The sequence below is a fragment of the Salvelinus fontinalis genome, chromosome 4, assembly GCF_029448725.1.
Source record: "Salvelinus fontinalis isolate EN_2023a chromosome 4, ASM2944872v1, whole genome shotgun sequence".
In the NCBI taxonomy this organism is placed as follows: Eukaryota; Metazoa; Chordata; class Actinopteri; order Salmoniformes; family Salmonidae; genus Salvelinus; species Salvelinus fontinalis.
This window is the reverse complement of record NC_074668.1, coordinates 86,194,921-86,205,868: the sequence shown is the minus strand read 5'-3', so window position 1 is coordinate 86,205,868 and position 10,948 is coordinate 86,194,921.

The window sequence follows — 10,948 nt, the reverse complement described above, 5'->3', positions numbered from 1 at the left end:
TGCTATGGTATATTGGCCATATACCACAAACCCCCGAGGTGCCTTATTGCTATTATAAACTACTTGCCAACGTAATTAGAGAAATAAAAATAAATGTTTTGGCATACCCGTAGTATACGGGTGGATATACCACAGCTGTCAGCCAATCAGCATTCAGGGATCGAACCACCCGGTTTATCATTTCAAATCATGCCTACTTTCAGTATGACCGGTTACGGTTAGAGCTAGTCCCTTGGCGTTTTGCTTTTGTGAAGGATGTCACGCTACATGCTTAGCAAGTATTACCTCCCCTAATCGGCTCATAGAGAGACTCGAACTCAGGACCTCTGGCTTGCAAACACACGTAACCGCCCTCCTGAAACATTTCGACTGTAAAAGGTCTTCTTCAATGGCACAAGCGGCAACACTGAGTTTCACACATCACCATCTGCTACACTGTTCATTAGTGAATTACACACGGTACTCACACAGTAAAATAACTGTAGTAGTAAGATGTCACATTAAGCATTTGAATCACAGTGAACTATGTTGCTAACCCATAATCAGAGCAGATGACACAGAAAACTAAATCTCATGGAATTGTTGTAAATGCAGGTATTGTCTTTTCCCCTGTTATTCCTTTTATTTGTGCATTCAGCTCTTCCTTTTATGTTCTGATGTGAACATTGTATTGGAGAAAATCTAAGTCTGGCTAAGTCTGTCCCTTGGATTGGTGACACAGTGCGGACATACAGGCCCGCTGTGGGATACCAGGACCGCCCCTTACGAAGTTGTCTCCAGGCACTTCAGTTACACTGTTCAGCTTAAACACATGTGAGACAGATCGGCCAAACACACCCCTCCCCAAACCTCAAGTCACATTCAACATTCCCCCCATTCCTGCATCCCTTGACTCCCTTCACCTTTTCTCCTGTGATGCTTACTTACAGAAAGGGAAGCAGGAGGAAAGAGCAGGTAAGCGTGTGGGGCAGGAAACGCTGTTCCCTTACACGGCCTCAGTCATACATGAACATGACACACCCTGTGGGTTGTTGGGAGGGCTGGCAATGTAGAGGCTGCTTCCTTTGGAGTCAGAAACCTAATTGGACAGGGTCCTCTGTGTTAGACTTGCCAGCAACTATGAAGGCTAAGAGACTTAATGAGAGCAAAAGACAGTAACAGAATAACCGTGGATGGAGGACAAAGGATGAAGCTGACACATAATAAAATGTATAAATTTTGCACACAAGAAATAAGAATGTAAATGTACTCCTTTCACAGGCTGCCTGGTCAATAAGTCAAGTCCATTATTGAATGCAATCTATTATCAACATACCAATTAAGACCAGACAGAATGCTTTGGTGGATAAATCTTCACTTAAACAAAATTCCAGAATGTGTCATTTTTTGTAATTGCATGTGTTGCTATTTCCTGCCCCAGTGAGCATTCAGTGGTGCCACAGGAGTGAGTCTGGACCTGAAAGGGTCTCTGTTTGCCCCCCACCCCGTTTATGTTTTTTTCCTACTCTTTTATCAGCACGTTGGGATCCATTTTGATACCCCTGTGAAACAAGATATGAGTAATGAGAAACAGCGAGAAAAAAGGAAGTGGGTGATTTAGTCACATTAGGCCGGAGTTTGACCTTTCACCTCATTTATGCTGAGAGGAATGACATAATAGAGAGAAGGGGACACAATATACATGTTTCTGCTATACATAAGAGGCAACAGAGCTATAACTGTAGCACTATGTACAGTACACCACATACATAATCCATCATTGACTTCTGTAGCTGCCAAAATGAATTGGGTTCCCAGAAACATCATCCAACCATTCCAAGCAGTGCCCTTTTCCATGCACCCAAGTGATGACATAGTTTTTTCCCTCATTTTACAAACCCAGATGGTTTACTGAGAACAAATATGAATAGGCCTACTATGGTGACAATTCCTCATCATAAGGAGTCAGTTGACCAAAATATCATCAGCGGGTTGGTGCCCTCTAAACTAGGCTAATTCAGGTGGTTGCCTCTGAAGTTGATACCTTCAAGTCTTTGAAATGCTATGGCAAAAACAAATGGTATGGAAATATGACTAGGCCTATATGAATAAATCACAGAAATGTAACCTATGTCACTTGACTTATCTGGATCATTTGACTTGTGTCTGCCGTTGGCTAATTTCACTGGGAACAAGAGTTTGGTGTCATGAGGTAGCAAGTTTGAATATGTTTTCTCCATCCTCCCCTTCACTCACTACATCACCCCCCCCCCCCCCCCCCCCCCCCCCCACACCCCTTCCAGGTTTGTTACAGCTAAACCTGCTCCCCGTGGGAAAGTGGATTCTTTTCGCTCTCGACACTCCCGCGGACCATCGTCCTCTACCGCTCGTGGGCTGTCACTGGGATTTTAAACTGGTACACGCGACCATCAACGGGACAAGAAACATTTACGACAGAAAACTCACTGAGAATAAACGTCCCTCGAAGAAATAAGAATACCAGAATAATTTACCTTTTCTGCAGGTGCAGTTTTTATCTTTGAGCTGACGGTCGCGGAGAGAGTCTGCATTTCCACAGGTGAACAAAACGTAATTATTTGGTTCGGGCTTATCAAATTGCAAACTTTAGCTTTGTGCTGTAGTGTATTGTCCACGAGCGCACATAATTCATCATCTTCACACTACCTAAAATGATGCGCAAGTCGTGCGTGCCGATAATGCAACCTTCTTACCTAGACTAATCTACACATTAGCTATCTGTAAAGATGCCGCCCTTCTCCCTCCTCTATGTTTAATATAACACACATACATTCATTATTCATTTCGGTTGCCTATCCTGACGTGAAGTTTGTTCTATAGAAAGTATTTGAACCTGATGTGTGCCATAGAAACTATTTGACTCTAGCCACAAAATTAAGGAAATTAGAAGGGGGGAGATTCTCGGTGTTGTGCCGAAAGTACTATTATAACATAATAGTATTTTGGGGGGGTGCTTAGATTTGTCCTGTTACACACAAATGTGTAATGGGAATGTGATTTTTTGCATATCCCAACCCCCCTGAGACACCCTGAGGGAGTGGGGTCACAGCCAGGGATGCCATTGTACAGTACCCCTGGAGCAATTAAGGTTAAGTGCCTTGCTCAAGGGCACAGCAACAGATTTATATATTTTTCTCCTTGTCAGCTCTGGTATTTGAATCAGCAACCTTTTGGTTAGTGGCCCAACACGCTAACCTCGAGGCTACTGCCAACCCTAAATGTGATAGATAAATTAATCTAGTCCACTTCACTCACCTCAGCCCCACCTAACAGTTAACCTAGCTAGCGACCTCGTCAAGAGGTTTGGACCTCTTAGTGTAACTTTGAAGGTGTTGGGACTGACAGTCAGAGGGACCTGTAGATGAGTCCCAGTCAGAGCTATTCACCACATTGGTGTCAGAGGTAGGAGGCACCTCAGTGCAGCCATCCCAAGCATGTCCCATCAGTATGGACACAAGGGACTTACAAGAGTGAAGCGTTGGTACACGCTTTCCGAAAGAAGGGGTATTCTGTATTGACCTAGTACAACACCTATCCCTTTTTACCTCAGCAGTTGTCACAATTACAAAGTGCTTTACAGATACCCAGCCTAAAACCCCAACGAGCAAGCAATGCAGAGGCAGAAGCACAGTGGCTAGGAAAAAACTCCCTAGAAGGCAGTAACCTAGGAAGAAACCTAGAGAGGAACCCGGCTTTGAGGGGTGTCCACTGTCCAGTCCTCTTCTGGATGCCTAATGAGTGACTTTGTTCCAGGCGTTCAGACCTCTTGGCATAATGATTAAGGTGTTGGACTGACGGTATCGATAACCTAACCAGATTTGTCAATGAATTTGTCTGTGTGACACAGTTTGAATGAGAAATAGTATTATATGTGCTATAAACATACTGAATTTAAATGTAAAAATATAAATAATCAATGAACTATACAACTATACCCTAATGTCATTCAATGCTGTCATAATACCATGCTGATAGTGTCTATGCCTTGTTCCCGTTCCACACTACTGAGCTGAACCGTGCTGAGCCAAGCCAGACTGTGCTATCCTGGTTAAACATCCATCATAGTTGCTGGAACCGTGCTTGGCAGAACAATGGGAAAACGAGCCAGCACAGTACGGTCTCCATGATGGTGTGAAACAGGTAGCAGTGCAAAAGAGCCTACAATGGGATGAGTATAAGCTAACCTTGCCTCGTACCTGCAGATTTGCCTTGATAATGCCAAAGCTTGAACACTGTCATGAGTTTCACCAATAATGGACACTGCTGTGCCAATGCTCGTCAATGTCCAAGCAGTCATCATCGACACAAACGCCAAATTAATTGATAAAATGTTCTCTAATGTGGTTTCTGTTCGATGCTAATTTGCAAAAGGTGTGTCCCTCTCACTTTCAAAATCCTATATTCACTATGAGAGCTCTGATCCAATCAGTGTTTTAGTCAGCAGTAGCCATCACATCCATTAGCCATGGACCCTAACTGCTGCCCTCATGTCTTACACTGCTAGCTAACCTCTCTACCTGAATGTCAGCAGTGTTACCCTACCACTCTTCTCTCAGTGGAATGGAAAGGGCCTTGTGTTTACATTGGGCCTAATGTTGTCAGAGCTCCTATAATACCAGCTTCAGGGGGAACAGACCGGGTCTTATGGGCCACAGCCTCACCGAGAATAGACCGTACCACACCAGCTCAATGGAAACACTGTGGGGGTTAGCTGTTAGCACGGCGCTCAAATAACCTGGCGGCTAATGAACTGTCACTTTTTTTCTCAAAACAAGACGTTTTTAGTCTATGTTCGCCTGAAAAGCTCTGGCGCTGCCAGCTTTGAACCTTGATTCCAGGGTTGGCTATGTCTTTCGATGCACGTACCAGTTGTTAACTCTTTGCTAGTGGTTGGTTTTTAGATGTCTGATTCTGTTAAGGTTTATGCGGTTTGACAGTATTGAGAACAGCTATTCTCTTCATATTGACCCTACAACACTGATTCAAAGAAGTCAGCAATATGTCAAACAATGATTTCATTGTTATGCAGCTAAAGTTTTTCTAGAATGATGGAGCTTATATGATGACCTTGCCTCTTTTTGCACATACTGTATTAGATCATAGAGGCAGAATAGAGACAGTAGTTACCTAACTTTCAGAAGGCTGAAAGGTTGAGGTGGACTAATGGATTGAACCCTCATCTCCAGGTGCGTATGTAGTTTGGAAGTGTCAGTGATACTGCTAGATCAGCCTCCTGCACTACTGTCCCATAGTGTCTCTTAGAACCCCTCCACACCACATGTATCATCATGTCACGGTAGAGTTTGCAGGGATGTGCAGAATCCATGGGCTCTGCCAGAGTGGGATCCCTCTCTATCTGACTGGACAAATATTGTCTGTCCTGCTGAGACGTTATCCCAGGACACTGGTCTAATACTGGGATTCTTCCTGTCCTGCTGAGAGGTTATCCCAGGACACTGGTCTAATACTGGGATTCTTCCTGTCCTGCTGAGAGGTTATCCCAGGACAGGGGTCTAATACTGGGATTCTTCCTGTCCTGCTGAGAGGTTATCCCAGGACACTGGTCTAATACTGGGATTCTTCCTGTCCTGCTGAGAGGTTATCCCAGGACACTGGTCTAATACTGGGATTCTTCCTGTCCTGCTGAGAGGTTATCCCAGGACACTGGTCCAGTACTGGGATTCGTCCTGTCCTGCTGAGAGGTTATCCCAGGACAGTGGTCTAATACTGGGATTCTTCCTGTCCTGCTGAGAGGTTATCCCAGGACAGGGGTCTAATACTGGGATTCTTCCTGTCCTGCTGAGAGGTTATCCCAGGACAGGGGTCTAATACTGGGATTCTTCCTGTCCTGCTGAGAGGTTATCCCAGGACACTGGTCCAGTACTGGGATTCGTCCTGTCCTGCTGAGAGGTTATCCCAGGACAGGGGTCCAGTACTGGGATTCTTCCTGTCCTGCTCAGGTGTAATATATTATTACTTAATCAGGCTTGGGTGTTGAAGGGAGAGTTATTGATCTGATGTTTGTTGTTTAAGGCAATGTGACAGCTGACTAACGCTTTACGTTGACTTATACCTATGTAACTATACGGGAATAACTGAATAATTGTATTCTGTGTCTAAGCTTTCCATTCTGTGTCTATGTTGACTCCCAACAGTCATACTAGATATTTTTGTGCACAATATTAACTATGAATACGTACGATGTTGTAACTGGAGATCAAGGATGAAATAACATGAACGTAAACTCACACAAGATCTGAAATGGCTTCATGCTGTTATGTTATGACTATCTTCACACAAGATCTGAAATGGCTTCATGCTGTTATGGCTATCTTCACACAAGATCTGAAATGGCTTCATGCTGTTATGACTATCTTCACACAAGATCTGAAATGGCTTCATGCTGTTATGGCTATCTTCACACAAGATCTGAAATGGCTTCATGCTGTTATGACTATCTTCACACAAGATCTGAAATGGCTTCATGCTGTTATGACTATCTTCACACAAGATCTGAAATGGCTTCATGCTGTTATGACTATCTTCACACAAGATCTGAAATGGCTTCATGCTGTTATGTTATGACTATCTTCACACAAGATCTGAAATGGCTTCATGCTGTTATGTTATGGCTATCTTCACACAAGATCTGAAATGGCTTCATGCTGTTATGTTATGGCTATCTTCACACAATATCTGAAATGGCTTCATGCTGTTATGTTATGGCTATCTTCACACAATATCTGAAATGGCTTCATGCTGTTATGTTATGGCTATCTTCACACAAGATCTGAAATGGCTTCATGCTGTTATGACTATCTTCACACAAGATCTGAAATGGCTTCATGCTGTTATGTTATGGCTATCTTCACACAAGATCTGAAATGGCTTCATGCTGTTATGTTATGGCTATCTTCACACAAGATCTGAAATGGCTTCATGCTGTTATGTTATGGCTATCTTCACACAAGGGGGTAAACACAGTTAGGTACTCAGAAAAGATGAACAGTAAGGAAATTGCATTTGCTTTTTGCTCAGAAAATGACTTTATTCTGGCGTGACAATATAGTCTAGAGCTGGGCGATATGGACAACAATCCATATGGTGATAAATTGCCTGAATTGATGCGATAAATAGAACGATACGTTTATAACATTAATGTACACCATTGTTTTTTACTACTAGTTTGATGGTTGTATCTATCAATTGTCCCATTAACAATCACACACATTATCAAACTTATTTCATTTAAAACTTCACATTTCTCTAGTATAGGCTACTTATGGTAATGAAGGATATCAGCAAAATGCCTGCGAATAGTGATCGGTATGTTCAGTGTCGATAGTTTTCTGTTTATTGTCCCAGATCTAAAATAGCCCCTACCTGTAACACGCTATAGATATAATCAGTACCCTGTTTTCTTCTTATGTTAGGATAAGTGTGGGAAACATGCTGTGTTAGTGGGTGTAACCATCCGGCATGGTCTGGTAATAGCACGGTGCTCATAGTTACCCCAGTGTTAGGTTAGAGTCTTAGGATGCACCCCAAATGGCACCCTATTCCCTATATAGTACACTTCTTTTGACAAGAGCCCTATGGGACCTGGTCAAAAGTAGTGCACTATAAAGGGGATAGGGTATCATTTGGGATGAAGACTTACTGTCATGGCTCATTTACTGGTTACGTCCCATCAAGAGAACAACTGTGATTATTTCATTACCATTAATCTCAGCAGCCAGAACCAAATAAACTACTGTTTAAGATGTCATGAGAGATTAGATCACCATAGCTTGCCACTAGATTTGGTTTATATTGAGTTATTTAACCTTTATATTCAGGTTGCTATTGCAAAGATAAATCTATTTTTCGAAAGTGACCTGGTCCAAGTGGTCCTAAGCCGGGTACCATATTCTGAATAAAAAATATAAATTGAAAATACATCATTATATACTTAGATCAGTGAGGGACTGAACCTCGTGAGACATGCATGCATGCACACGCACACACACACACGCACGCACGCACGCACACACACACACACACACACACGCATGCACGCAAGTACGCACACACGCACGCACGCACACACACTGCTATTCTAGTCAGATTTATGTACTGACCAAATCATGAAAGACAAAACTATGACTGCTCTGGGTTTACCAAACTCATGTTTTATTGGTCCATGTGTTTGCTACCGTTGCATTCATTACTTTCCAGCCATTATGATGAGCCTGTCCTCCCCCCTCCCCCTTTGTCCCTCCTTCCAACAGCCTCCATTGATCTGTAATCAGATGCCTGTTTCAAGTTTACTATACGTGGCTAATACATTGATCCTTCTCAGAGAAATTCACCCTGGTCGGATATTCAAAGTTTTGAGCGAGAAGCCACCTCCCCTCTCTCTCCAGAAAAGTTGTAGTCTTTACTTAAAGAGGAGGGAGGGGCTGTTACTCAGAAATAACCGAATCGAGCTCCAACGCAATAACACAAAACCTGAACATTTACTTCTGAAATATAACTGAGTAGCTCTTTGTTAATGGTGGGAGAACAGGGAGGTTGTGTATGAGTGTGAGTACATGTATATGAGGATGTTACTAAGCATTTCTGTTGACTGCTTTCGTCCCTGGCCACCTCCTCCCTCCGGTTTAGAGGTTTGTGTTTTACGCCTCCACCACACTGACAGCGGGGTTGTGTTTTGGTACACCAGAAGTACATTCATTTCCAATGGACCGCTGCGTTTGCCTTGCAGCATGGCGTTGCAGAGACAGTTGCAGTGTGTTCTGTGTGCTGCATACCTTGGATTTATCGAACGTATGCATTAAACTGTATGTTGATGTTGAATATTTGTTTCATAAAATATCCAGATGATGCTGCGTACTATTGTGCACAATGACGCTGTCGGTGTGATCGAGGCGTTAACAACAGAACGGACTGCTGTGTGAGATGAGGAGTGACATTTGTAATGCTTTATTTCATGAGCTTGGAGTTGCAATACACAAACGTATATAACACTTACCACATATCAAACTCTTTCAATTACATGCAGAATTACAGGACGTTGATATCATCATGGTATTATTATCCCTTACTTGTAGCAGTATCAATACTGATGTTACAATGCCTTTGTCTATCCAATTCACCTTCTAACTTTATACTGTCACAAATGATATTTGCTTTTTGCTTTTTTACAGTATTCTAATTTGGTTGAATTTCATACAATGATGACTTATATGCTTATTTTATTTCTATGAAAACTGGGGAGAGTTCATCTGGGGGGGGGGGGGGGGGGGGTAACTGAGCTGCAAGCAGGGGGGGGGGGGTTCATCCATCCAGCCCTTGTTGTTGTCTGGAACGAATAGGCCACTGTAACTGTATGTACACAGTTGTTAAATATAGCCAGTCATTCACTCTGACAATATAGCCCTTTGTGCTTCCAATTCAATCAGAATTCATTCTGTAGTTTTGATACAAGCTACATAATGAAACTATTTATCTCAGTGAAGCTAGTAGTATAGGATGGCGTTTCAGTGTGCTTCATTCATTCTGATGTCATTAATGCCCAGATTGAACTGGTCTAAAAATGGATATTAAAAAACAGGACTGGATTTACTGCAGGTATAATGGTGTACTGTACATGCCTTCCACACAGGCACCTCTGAGGTAATGGGTTTGTTTGGGAGGAGTTGGGAAACTAGTTCACAAATGTGTAGGCCTCTGTAGCTCAGTTGGTAGAGCATGGCACTTACAACACTAGGATAGTGGATTCGATACCATCCGTATGTACAATTTATGCACGCATGACTGTAAGTCACTTTCGATAAAAGTGTCTGCTAAATGGCATATACAGTGCATTTGGAAAGTGTTCAGACGCCTTCACTTTTTCAACATTTTGTTACGTTACAGCCTTATTCTAAGATGGATTAAATAAAAACAAATCCTCAGCAATCTTAACACAATACCCCATAATGAGGAAAAACAGGTTTGTAGAAATTTTTGCAAATGTATTAAAAATAAAAAACAGAAATACCTTATTTACATAAGTATTCAGACCCTTAGACTCGAAATTGAGCTCAGGTGCATTCCATTGATCATCCTTGAGATGTTTCTACAACTTGATTGGAGTCCAACTGTGGTAAATTTAATTGATTGGACATGATTTGGAAAGGCACACACCTGTCTATATACGCCCACAGTTGACAGTGCATGTCAGAGCAAAAACCAAGACTTGAGTTTGGATGAATTGTCCGTTGAGCTTCGAGACAGGATTGTGTCGAGGCACAGATCTGGGGAAGGGTACCAAAAAATGTTAGCAGCATCAAAGGTCCCCAACAACACAGTGGTCTCCACCAGGGACTGGGAAACTAGTCAGGATCGAGGGAAAGATGAACGGAGCAAAGTACAGAGAGTCTATGAATGTCCTTGAGTGGCCCAGCCAGAACCTGCACTTCAACCCGATCGAACATCTCTGGAGTGACCTTAACATAGCTGTGCAGCGACACTCCCCATCCAACCTGACAGAGAGTATTAGAGGATCTGCAGAGAAGAAAGGGAGAAACTCCCCAAATACAGGTGTGTCAAGCTTGTAGCGTCATACCCAAGAAGACTCGATGCTGTAATCGCTGCCAAAGGTGCTTCAACAAAGTACTTAGTAAAGGATCTGAATACCTATGTAAAAAAATATATACATTTGCAAAAATGTCTAAAAACCTGTTTTTGCTTTGTCATCATGGGGTATTGTGTGGAGATTGATGAGGTAAAAAAAAACGATTTAATCAATTTTAGAATAAGGCTGTAACGTAACAAAATGTGGAAAAAGTGAAGGGGTCTGAATACCTTCCGAATGCACTGTATTACTATTGTATTATGATGATCTATTATAGATGTAGTCAGTGGACTGGACTGGGGCCAGAACCTGAGGCACCCAGAACCTGAG